This window comes from Taeniopygia guttata, chromosome 1A (genome assembly GCF_048771995.1).
Source record: "Taeniopygia guttata chromosome 1A, bTaeGut7.mat, whole genome shotgun sequence".
NCBI lineage: Eukaryota > Metazoa > Chordata > Aves > Passeriformes > Estrildidae > Taeniopygia > Taeniopygia guttata.
In genome coordinates, this window is record NC_133025.1 from 26,558 (window position 1) to 39,320 (window position 12,763).

At 48.2% G+C, this 12,763-nt stretch overlaps 1 long non-coding RNA gene across 2 annotated transcripts; it reads right to left on the reverse strand.

The window, feature by feature from the left end:
* Positions 1 to 5,841: 5,841 nt before the first annotated feature.
* On the reverse strand, positions 5,842 to 10,924 carry LOC140680462 (uncharacterized). 2 transcript variants are annotated; one of them, XR_012051771.1, is made up of 7 exons: positions 10,823 to 10,924; positions 9,394 to 9,474; positions 8,542 to 9,313; positions 8,404 to 8,448; positions 8,251 to 8,294; positions 8,129 to 8,169; positions 5,842 to 8,047 (listed from the first exon to the last, which is right to left on the reverse strand). It is a non-coding gene; the product is annotated as an uncharacterized lncRNA (long non-coding RNA). The 2 variants fall into 2 exon arrangements; XR_012051770.1 differs by lacking the exon at positions 10,823 to 10,924 and having other exon boundaries at positions 9,394 to 9,722.
* Between the last annotated feature and the right edge of the window lie 1,839 nt (positions 10,925 to 12,763).

The following is a 12,763-nucleotide window of genomic DNA, read 5'->3' on the forward strand; positions in this document are numbered from 1 at the left end:
GCTAGGGCTGGCTGGCTGGCTTTGCTTTGCTTGCTTGCTTGGCTTGCTTGCTTTGCTTGCTTGCTTGCTTGGCTTGCTTGCTTTGCCTGCTTTCTTGCTTTGCTTCCTAGTTAGGTTAAGCAGTCCAATTCTTTCCCTGGACTGTTGCTTTTTTTCCCTTCCTCTTTCTGACTATCATCCAGCCTGCTCTGGACTGGGATCTGGGAAACACCAAAGAACACCAGGAGCCTGCATTTGGAGATCTGCAGCAGCCATCCCCAGCGTCCAGACCCAGGCGACCACTCCCAGGAAAGACCTTCTGGATTTGTTCAGCTCTTCAGAGGGGTGAAAGAGTTTTGTTGTCATCTTGTGTTGTTAATTGTTTTGGTGCTGGGGAGTGCTTTGTTGTTGAATAAACAGGTTCTTTTCCACTTCTCTCTCAGAGGGAATTTTTCCCTGAACCAGGTGGGTGGAGAGGGGCCGTGGGGGTTTATTTCCTGGGTTTTCCCCAAATTTGCCCTAAACTAGGACAAATATTTTGGCGCCCAACTCGGGGCTCGAGAGAGTGGAAAAAACCCTGTTGTAATCATATTTTTGTTCCAATTATTTTGTGTGGGTATGGAGCAGTTACTGGTTATGTTGTTTGAATTAATATTGTCCCTTGGGGTGAAGGCCTGCATGTGTCTCTGGTCCCTAGGGGTTTTTGAGATCTTAATCCCCCTGTGGTCCCTAGGTTTATTTTTTTATCCAGGAATAGCTCCGGTATTGTCCCTAATACGTAGGTTTTGCAGTAGAAGGGCACTGACCAGAATATCCATTGTGCTGTGCTTGGGTGTAATAGCTTCCAGAGGGTTTATAAAGGTGCTGAGGTCTGTTCCTGGAATGTATGGTTCATGGTTATGGTTGTACAGCCAGTTTGTTAGAGGGGAAGTAGGGGATGAGGCTTTTCAGCCTTTGCTTTCCTTCTTCTCCTCTGAATGTGTTACCTCCCTATTAGAGAATGTTCAGTTTCCCCTGACTGTTAAGGAGACCATCTTCCTGGTGTTTAATCTAGTAAGCTTTCTCTATACAGTCTGCAGTCTCTCTAGAATGAGGGCTGAGATTTCTAGAGGGGCTGATGAGACCTCTGACCCAGGAGTAGACCCAGGTGTGAGAAATCCTGAGTGGTGTGGGAAATGGGAGGAGATGGGCCAAATTTTAAAGGAATTTTCTGACCCTATAGCCTGGGACTTTCCTAGTGAACAAATTCAGAATCCGGCTGAGGTGGCGAAGTACTTGAAAGAGAAGTGCCATGATAACTCTAAGGAGAAAAAAATCATTGCAGTGAGCTGGGCCCTGGCATATGCTTATTGCACCCTGCTAGATACTGCAGGGCAGCAGACAGAGGAAGGGGGGCAGGGAGATAAATCAGCAGCTATACCAGTCACTCAGGCTGCAGCAAACACCTCCGGCTCAAAGCCAGCAGCTAAACCAGACAGTGAGCCTAGGCTAGCAGCTAAACCAGACTCAGCAGCCAAGCCTCAACCTATGGCTGTTGCTACTAGCACAAGAAGTGGGAAGCGCACAGAAAAGACCAATCGACCAGTGGATGATGACGATGATGATGATAATGCAGGAGAGGGACCCTCAATGCCTGCTGACATAAAATCAGAAGTCAAAGCAACTGGTACAAGATCAGAGGCCAATACTGAATCCTTTTCCCTAAAGGACCTTCGTGGCCTGAGGAAGGATTATACCCGACGACCTGATGAGTCTGTAATTAGTTGGTTGGTCCGTCTTTGGGATGCTGCAGGCGAGGCTACAATTCTGGATGGTACTGAGGCAAGGCATTTGGGATCCCTGTCACATGATCCTGTTATTGATCAAGGAATGATGAGGGGGGCTAACCCTCACAGCCTCTGGGCACGAGTTCTGGAAAGTGTAGCACAAAGATACCTGTGTGCAGATGATCTTTATATGCAGCAAACCCAGTGGAAGACTATAGAACAAGGGATCCAACGTCTGAGAGAAATGGCAGTGGCAGAGATTATCTTCTCAGATGAAATAACAACTAGGAATCCAGACTTGGTACCATGTACATCTGTGATGTGGCGAAAACTTGTACGGCTTGGGCCACATGACTACGCTTCTGCCTTAGCAATAATGAAGCAAGATGAGAGGGATGAGACCGTGCTCGAAATGGCAAGGAAACTCCGAGCATATGCAGATGCTGTACGTGGCCCAACCCATGCCAGAATTGCAGCAGTGGAAACACGTCTGCAGAAATTAGAAGATAAGATAGAGGAGAATCATAAGAGACTCAGGGAGGAGATAAGGGGGGGACCTGCTCGAGAGATCCAGTTCTTGGGAGTGAAGTGGCAAGATGGACGGCGTCAGATTCCTACAGATGTCATCAACAAGATCACAGCCATGTCCCCACCAACCAACAAGAAAGAGACACAAGCTTTCTTAGGCGCCATTGGTTTTTGGAGAATGCACATTCCTGAGTACAGTCAGATCGTGAGTCCCCTCTACCTGGTCACCCGCAAGAAGAATGATTTCTGCTGGGGCCCTGAGCAGCAGCAAGCTTTCACCCAGATAAAGCAGGAAATTGCTCATGCAGTAGCTCTTGGCCCAGTCAGGACAGGACCAGATGTGAAGAACGTGCTCTACTCTGCAGCCGGGAACCATGGTCTGTCCTGGAGCCTTTGGCAGAAGGTGCCTGATGAGACTCGGGGCCGACCACTGGGATTTTGGAGTCGGAGCTACAGAGGGTCTGAAGCCAACTACACCCCAACAGAGAAGGAAATCTTGGCCGCCTACGAGGGAGTCCAGGCCGCCTCAGAGGTGATTGGCACAGAAGCACAACTCCTCCTGGCACCCCGACTACCGGTGCTGGGGTGGATGTTCAGAGGAAAGGTTCCCTCCACCCACCATGCCACCAGTGCTACATGGAGCAAGTGGATTGCTCTCATTACGCAGCGTGCCCATATTGGTAAGCTGAATCGCCCTGGGATTTTGGAAGTAATTACAAATTGGCCCGAAGGTGAAAGTTTTGGTGTCGCAGATGAAGAAGAAGAACCAGTGACACGGGCTGAAGAAGCTCCACCATATAACCAACTGCCAGCAGAGGAAACACGCTATGCTCTCTTCACTAACGGTTCCTGTCGCATCGTAGGGATGAATCGGAAGTGGAAAGCAGCTGTATGGAGTCCCACACGACGGGTTGCAGAGGCCACTGAAGGAGAAGGTGGATCAAGCCAGTTTGCTGAACTCAAAGCCGTTCAACTGGCCCTAGACATTGCAGAAAGGGAGAAGTGGCCAAAGCTATACCTCTACACTGATTCATGGATGGTAGCCAATGCTCTGTGGGGGTGGCTAGAGAGGTGGAAAGAAGCTAACTGGCAGCGTAGAGGAAAACCAATTTGGGCTGCTGAAGAGTGGAAAGATATCGCTACCCGGGTAGAGAAGCTACCTGTGAAGGTTCGCCATGTAGATGCCCATGTCCCCAGAAGCAGAGCTAATGAAGAGCAGCAAAACAATCAGCAGGTAGATCAGGCTGCAAAGATAGGGGTATCAAAGATAGACCTCGACTGGGAACACAAGGGAGAGTTGTTCCTAGCACGATGGGCCCATGATGCCTCAGGCCATCAGGGTAGAGATGCCACTTATAAGTGGGCACGAGACCGAGGGGTGGATCTAACCATGGACAGTATTTCTCAGGTTATCCATGACTGTGAGACATGCGCTACCATCAAACAGGCCAAGCGGGTGAAGCCCCTGTGGTATGGTGGGCGGTGGTCCAAGTACAAGTATGGGGAGGCCTGGCAGATTGACTACATCACACTGCCCCAGACACGCCAAGGCAAGCGCTACGTGCTCACAATGGTAGAAGCCACCACTGGATGGTTGGAAACCTACCCTGTGTCTCATGCTACAGCCCGTAACACCATCCTGGGCCTTGAAAAGCAGGTCCTTTGGAGGCATGGTACCCCTGAGAGGATTGAGTCAGACAATGGGACTCATTTCAAGAACAGCCTTATCAACACCTGGGCTAGGGAACATGGCATTGAGTGGGTGTACCACATCCCCTACCATGCACCAGCTGCAGGCAAAGTGGAGAGGTACAATGGACTGTTAAAAACCACCTTAAAAGCATTGGGTGGGGGATCTTTCAAAAATTGGGAGCAACATTTAGCAAAGGCCACCTGGTTAGTTAACAGCCGAGGTTCCACCAATCGAGCAGGTCCTGCCCAGTCTGAGCCCCTGAATATAGTAGACGGAGATAAAGTCCCAGTGGCACATGTCAGAGGTTTGTTAGGGAAATCAGTGTGGATCAATCCTGCCTCGAGTACAGACAAACCCATTCGTGGGATTGTCTTTGCTCAGGGACCAGGTTGTACATGGTGGATAATGCAGAGAGATGGAACAACACGATGTGTACCTCAGGGAGATCTGATTGTGGGGTGAAACTATTGTGCAAATATCACTGTTTGCTGGATGTTACTGTCAATGTCTGTGCATGAAAACACACAGACATGAGAATGAAGGTATGAGTAAGTGAAAGATACAAGTTTTAACTTGATGGAGTTTTTACATGATGTTGAAGATATGGAGATAAGGGGTGGAATGTCCTAGGGTGACTGTTATGGTGTTTGTATCTCCAATCGTGTGTTCTGTTTACGTTTGATATTATGTTCTGTGCTTTCAGAACTGACTCTGAAAGTGAAGGTTTGTTTTGCTGTGTTATCATCTGGTTCACCTCCCCCCATGTCTGCTGGAAAGCTAGAAAAGGCTAGGGCTGGCTGGCTGGCTTTGCTTTGCTTGCTTGCTTGGCTTGCTTGCTTGCTTGGCTTGCTTGCTTTGCCTGCTTTCTTGCTTTGCTTCCTAGTTAGGTTAAGCAGTCCAATTCTTTCCCTGGACTGTTGCTTTTTTTCCCTTCCTCTTTCTGACTATCATCCAGCCTGCTCTGGACTGGGATCTGGGAAACACCAAAGAACACCAGGAGCCTGCATTTGGAGATCTGCAGCAGCCATCCCCAGCGTCCAGACCCAGGCGACCACTCCCAGGAAAGACCTTCTGGATTTGTTCAGCTCTTCAGAGGGGTGAAAGAGTTTTGTTGTCATCTTGTGTTGTTAATTGTTTTGGTGCTGGGGAGTGCTTTGTTGTTGAATAAACAGGTTCTTTTCCACTTCTCTCTCAGAGGGAATTTTTCCCTGAACCAGGTGGGTGGAGAGGGGCCGTGGGGGTTTATTTCCTGGGTTTTCCCCAAATTTGCCCCAAACTAGGACAGTTTGTTTGGTTTTTTTTTGTTTTTTTGTTTTTTTTTTTCCTTACTCCCAGGGAGTCTGAAAGTTTTTACTGCTGTTCTTTTTTAAAGCTAGAAAGGAAAGCAGAGTTAGAAATAAAGGTAGAAATAGAGAGAAACAAAGGGTTAAAGAAAGTTGAAGTTGGAGAGAAAAAGAGAGACAGAAAAAAAAGAACTATGAAACAGTGGCAAACAGTGAAAACAAAAAGAGTGAAAAATGAGCAGGGTTAGAGTGAAAAAGAGAGTGAGAGTAAAAAAGAGGAAAAAAGAGTTAAAGCTAGAGAGAAAAAGAAAGAGTAAAGTATAGAGAGAAAAAGAAATAGTTGGAAACAGAGAAAGAAAGAAAAAAAAGAAATAGTGGGAAATAGAGAAGCAGAGAGACAGAGTTAGAAACAGTGAGAAATAGAAACACAGAGTTAGGGACAGACAGAAATGAAGTCAGAAATAGAAAAGTAAGATGAGAAGCAAAGGAAGAAATACAGTGAAAAAAAAATTACTAAACCACCCCAAAGAAAGACAGGAGCCAAAGCTGGAAGGTGAGGGAGCAGGGGCATCATTACTAGGGTTGCTTGAACTTCACTGAATGAATTGTTTTATTTAAACTTCAGCAAAACACATGGAAACAACAGATACAAATGCAAGTACAGATACAATCCATAGACATGCATAGATACAAAGCAATACATGGAAATGCAGCAGCAAATGCAAATACAGAACAACACAGGGCAATAGAAACCAAACACATATCAACACAATATGATCCTTTTTTCTGGTTTAATTACATTTTGTTTTATTGTTAGAGGAAACACAAAAGAAAGATTACACACACAAAACAACACTCATCTAGCATGAGCACCTCCTTCATGTTACACACAAACTCACCATCGCTCTCATCTCAACTGCTCCGTTACACCCCAGAAATCATTGTTCCTCGGGAACGTGGCTCCCGGGAGCTTCCAAAAAATCCTCCTTGAAAAAAACCCTGGCCTGGGGATGGTCTGTGGCCAAACCTTAGTGACGAACGTCACCTTATGGACTGGCCAGGACAGAGGAAAAAAACCCAGCCAGGGGGTGGGGGGGAAAAAAACCCCAGCTGCAGATTTTTTATTCTAAATTCAAAAATGAGTTGAAAAACCTAAAAGGCAAAGGCCATACACACAGGGTTAACACTGGTCAGCATACGCTCAGACCTGCAGACAGGAGCACACACAAACTTCTCACAAACAGATACGGACAATCACACTCACACTCTCTTGAGCTGACACGCTGAATGCCACCCTTATGTGAAACACTACGCTGAAGAATATGCTTCGACACATCTTCTGACTGCTGCTCCTTGACGTCAAATGGTAGATTCCAGGAAATTCTGTAGGGACCCGGGGACCTACAAGACAATGGGAGGCAATCAATGACTGACTATCTGAGAGCTAGGAGCTATTCCTACTCTGGGCCCGTCAGTGTTGTACTCAAAACCCCATAGAAGACAGATGAACTGCAAAGTTTTACAACTGCTCTACCTAAGCGTCACTACGTGCCGGGGCAGGGCAGCTCCGATTGTAATTGGCACAACAGAGGCTCATACAACATAAGGCAAGGTAGGTACATACAATATGAGTGCACACAATATAAGCCAACATAGGTACATAAAGTATAGGTACATACAATATAAACCGACAGAGGTACATACAACATAAGTACATACAATAAAGGTATATTGGCTTATACATACATGATAAGCCAACATAGGTAGGCACAACATAAGCACATATAATATAAGCTAACAGAGATACAATATAAGTGAGGACTTGAAATAACTCTCCAGAAGATTAATTCTTGACCCTATACCCTTTGAGAAGGCGGAATCTACAGAATTACTGTGGTCACGTGATGAGCGTCTAATATGCTCCGTATAGAAGTCCAAGAGAATGACATAGGAAGAGAAGGCGCTACCAAAGGTGAGAAGAAAGATGGATGAGAATATCTCATGTACATCTTCCTGTCCCAAAAAGTGAAAATGTAAAGATGCCAGAATAAGTGATATCCAGCAAGGTACGTGAGTAAAATATGGCCGATACAGCACAGAATGATGCTGCTAAAGGATGGAGACGTAACAAAGGCCTACGACACAGAAATCAGTGGACACAGAAAACATGACACCGGACACAAGTGGAAACTGCCTGGCAGTTCCACCTTATGGACCCCAAGATTCCTAGCCCAGGATGAGCCATGGGCTGATGATGCCAAAGGAAAGAAAGAACTAGGGCAATACCACATGATGATGAAAGGTAACTCCTCTCAAGATGTTAGTGCCAAAGCACTTAAGAGGAAGCCTAAGAAGCTCACTAAGTCCGGAGAAGGAAGCAATGACTACGGGGTGACCATGGCTATAGCTCCAGACATGCAGGCGGGCTCCTCGAGTGAAAATATCCACGATGACATCAAGAGTCGTAGAAGGCCGCTGATGCGAACCTCACGAGAATGCGGAGACGGATCGGAACTGCCCTGGCCGGCAAAGACTCTGGTGAAGCTGAGGAGAAACCCTCTCCCTCTGCTCCCGAGGGGCCCGTTCCACTATGGGCCTCTCCTCTAAGTTAACATCAAATTGCCTCCTGTGATAGTAAAGGTTTTTCCCCCATCTCGCACCAACTGGTCCCAGCACTTAGCTTTTGAAAGACAACCAGACAGAATTCAATGTCAGTTGGATGTGGACGGTGAGATGTTCTCTACATCCGCTTCAGTGCTGCCAGTTCCAAACTTAAGCTATGCACCTCCTCGGGGTACCTAAGACAAAACAGAAAATGCAATTAGTGCCCACCAAAAGAGGAATCCCCAGAACTCAGACACACCGCTGCCCCAGCTCACCAGAAAACTCGATTTGACTCCACAGGCTGCCTGGAGGAAACCTGCAAAATGAAAAGGTACACACTTAGCATGCTGCTGCATAACAGTCACCTATGAGTGACCATGCCTAAATGCCAACTCACCCGCTCGCCTCTGTTCCTTCACACACCTAGGGCAGCGACAGCGCCTGCAAAAAAAAACAAAGCAAAAAAACCAAACCCACACTGAGATACCGCGAAAACAGCACCCACCTGACTCGAAAAGTACACCCGCCCAGACCATAAGCTTGCACCCACCTGGCTTCAGACATCCGGACCAGACACATCTTGCAAGAGGACTGCCTACAATAAAACAAAGTAACCCAGAGTAGATGCTTAGAATTGCACCAGAAAATGAGACAAGAGCCAGAACAACAGCTTCTGTCCACTGCTCACCTGGCATACTGGGCCTTGACTGCTCCGAGCAACCGGGACTTCCTAAAACTAAAGACAAAGAAAAATGCTGTAACAGAGTGACCATTGAGGCTTCCCCTGCAAACACAAACAATGACTGACCATCTCACAGAAACCCCCTGACCACAAGGGGTACTCTGCCACAGAGTTAATGCATCTGAAACAAAGTTGGGAGAAAATTCAAACAGCTGTAGGATAACTTAACAGGTCCAAATATCTGGTGTGACACTGGGAATACAACTTAGAACGCAACTACATGCCCCATGCCAAATTGCAAATCCCCGGGACTGGTGCAAGCACACCAGCCTATGCAGCATGGCAGAGCAGCGCCAGGACAAATACGTGCAGACACCCGTGACACAGGACCTGGGACGAGACAAACAAGGGGACACAACAGGGGGAGAGAGAGCTATTGATGAGAAGAATGTGTGCAAGGGCCAGGAGACCCAAAGAACACAGAGTGCAACAGAGACAAGTGACAGGACACAAACCGCAACTGCTCTGCCCTGCGCACCTCAGGACTGAGATCAAAAGAAACACTTTCCCTTTAGGTGGCCTAAGGGGACGCTTCTTGGACATCCCCAAAACAGACAAAAAAAACCTTCTAGAAAGGCCCAACCCAGCAAGCCGTTTCGATCCCCTCTGTGGGCATAACTCTCAACTCATCTTGTATGCAACTGGGGATGCAAATCCCTGTTGGCTGCAGAAGAAGGCCGTCTGCCCGCCTGCTAAGTTCCAGCTGTCACCTCTTGGTCTGCCCACAGAAAGAAAACCAAACATCAGTGCACAGTCTTAACAGCACATTGGACAAAACCTGATAATTGTGCTACTCACCATCCGCCTCAGAATGCCCGGGTTCTGGGCCAGCACACTTTGGGCGTGCTTGGATTGTGACACCGCCATTGCAGAGCACACCTAGGTTAAAGGGAGACAATGCCACATGGCATTACTGAAACTTGAGTCAACTCTCACTCCTCCTCCCTACCTCCCTGACTCAGTGCAACTCCTTGGCCACTCCTCTGGGCTACCAGGGTGGGACCCTGACATACAAAATGTGAAGGCTTCATCACAGGGTCCCGCTATACTTCCAGAGGTCTCATAAAGCACAGGAAACCCAGTCCATTGGCCAGCTGGTGACAGGTGCTATGCGTACTCCGAAGGGATTCCCTGAAGTACACAAACAAGAACGGATGCTTACAGTCGCACCAAAAACCGAAACCTGAGCAAAAACAACAGCTTCTCTCCACTGCTCACCTAGCACAATGGGCCTTGACTGCTGCTATCTGCCAGGATCTCCTAAAAATAAAGACAAAAACACCGCTGTAACATAGTCACCATTTAGAATTCCCCTGTAAATGCAAACAATGACCAACCTGCTCATGGGAAGATCCTCAGCCATGACTGGCGCTCTCCGCCACAGATTTGAACTGTCAGCATCTGAAAGGAGGTTAGAACTAGTATCAAACAGCTGCAGGACAACTTAACACCACTGAACATGTTATGGCCATCTCCTTACACAATCCAGATCCCAACTACACACTGCATTACCACTTTCAAGTCCCCAGGACTTGTGCTATTACAGGCTATGCAGCAGGGCAGAGCATGGCCGGGACAAAGATGTGCAGACACCCGTGACACAGGACAGGACGTGACAAACGAGGGGACGTGACAGGGAGAGAGAGCTCTCGAGGAGAAGAAAGGACCGAGAGACCCAAACAACACAGAGTGCACCAGAGACAAGTGACAGGACACACACCGGAACTGCTCTGCCCTGTGAACCTCAGCACTGAGAGCAAAACAGACACTTTCCCTTTAGGTGGCCTAAGGAAACACTTCTTGGACATCCCCATCCCCAAAACAGACAAAAAAAAACCTTCTAGAAAGGCCCAAGCCAGCACCCCGCTTCCATCCCCTCTGTAGGTCGTAACACTCCACTTATCTTGCACATATCTGGGGATGTCAATCCCTGCTGGCTGCAGAAGAAGGCCGTCTGCCCGCCTGCTAAGTTCCAGCTGTCACCTCTTGGTCTGCCCACAGAAAGAAAACCAAACATCAGTGCACAGTCTTAACAGCACATCGGCCAAAACCTGGTAAATCTGCTACTCACCATCCTCCTCAGAGTGCCCAGGCCACACACTTCAGGCGTGCTTGGAGGCCGACAGCATCACCTATGGGTACAGCACGGTTAAGTGGAGAGGGGCTGACGTGGCATTGCTGAAACTTGAGTGTACCCACGCTCCTCCTCCCTACATACCAGACTCACCGCAATTCCTTGTCCACTCCTCTGGGCTACCAGGGTGGGACCCTGACATACAAAATGTGAAGGCTTCATCACAGGGTCCCGCTATACTTCCAGAGGTCTCGTCTCATAAAGCACAGGAAACCCAGTCCATTGGCCAGCTGGTGACAGGTGCTATGCGTACTCCGAAGGGATTCCCTGAAGTACACAAACAAGAACGGATGCTTACAGTCGCACCAAAAACCGAAACCTGAGCAAAAACAACAGCTTCTCTCCACTGCTCACCTAGCACAATGGGCCTTGACTGCTGCTATCTGCCAGGATCTCCTAAAAATAAAGACAAAAACACCGCTGTAACATAGTCACCATTTAGAATTCCCCTGTAAATGCAAACAATGACCGACCTGCTCATGGGAAGATCCTCAGCCATGACTGGCGCTCTCCGCCACAGATTTGAACTGTCAGCATCTGAAAGGAGGTTAGAACTAGTATCAAACAGCTGCAGGACAACTTAACACCACTGAACATGTTATGGCCATCTCCTTACACAATCCAGATCCCAACTACACACTGCATTACCACTTTCAAGTCCCCAGGACTTGTGCTATTACAGGCTATGCAGCAGGGCAGAGCATGGCCGGGACAAAGATGTGCAGACACCCGTGACACAGGACAGGACGTGACAAACGAGGGGACGTGACAGGGAGAGAGAGCTCTCGAGGAGAAGAAAGGACCGAGAGACCCAAACAACACAGAGTGCACCAGAGACAAGTGACAGGACACACACCGGAACTGCTCTGCCCTGTGAACCTCAGCACTGAGAGCAAAACAGACACTTTCCCTTTAGGTGGCCTAAGGAAACGCTTCTTGGACATCCCCATCCCCAAAACAGACAAAAAAAAACCCTTCTAGAAAGGCCCAAGCCAGCACCCCGCTTCCATCCCCTCTGTAGGTCGTAACACTCCACTTATCTTGCACATATCTGGGGATGTCAATCCCTGCAAGCTGCAGAAGAAGGCCGTCTGCCCGCCTGCTAAGTTCCAGCTGTCACCTCTTGGTCTGCCCACAGAAAGTAAACCAAACATCAGTGCACAGTCTTAACAGCACATCGGCCAAAACCTGGTAAATCTGCTACTCACCATCCTCCTCAGAGTGCCCAGGCCACACACTTCAGGCGTGCTTGGAGGCCGACAGCATCACCTATGGGGACAGCACGGTTAAGTGGAGAGGGGCTGACGTGGCATTGCTGAAACTTGAGTGTACCCACGCTCCTCCTCCCTACATCCCAGACTCACCGCAATTCCTTGTCCACTCCTCTGGGCTACCAGGGTGGGACCCTGACATACAAAATGTGAAGGCTTCATCACAGGGTCCCGCTATACTTCCAGCGGTCTCATAAAGCACAGGAAACCCAGTCCATTGGCCAGCTGGTGACAGGTGCTATGCGTACTCCGAAAGGATTCCCTAAAGTACACAAACAAGAACGGATGCTTACAGTCGCACCAAAAACCGAAACCTGAGCAAAAACAACAGCTTCTCTCCACTGCTCACCTAGCACAATGGGCCTTGACTGCTGCTATCTGCCAGGATCTCCTAAAAATAAAGACAAAAACACCGCTGTAACATAGTCACCATTTAGAATTCCCCTGTAAATGCAAACAATGACCGACCTGCTCATGGGAAGATCCTCACCCAGGACTGGCGCTCTCCGCCACAGATTTGAACTGTCAGCATCTGAAAGGAAGTTAGAACTAGTATCAAACAGCTGCAGGACAACTTAACACCACTGAACATGTTATGGCAATCTCCTTACACAATCCAGATCCCAACTACACACTGCATTACCACTTTCAAGTCCCCAGGACTTGTGCTATTACCGGCTATGCAGCAGGGCAGAGCATGGCCGGGACAAATATGTGCAGACACCCGTGACACAGGACAGGACGTGACAGGGAGAGAGAGCTT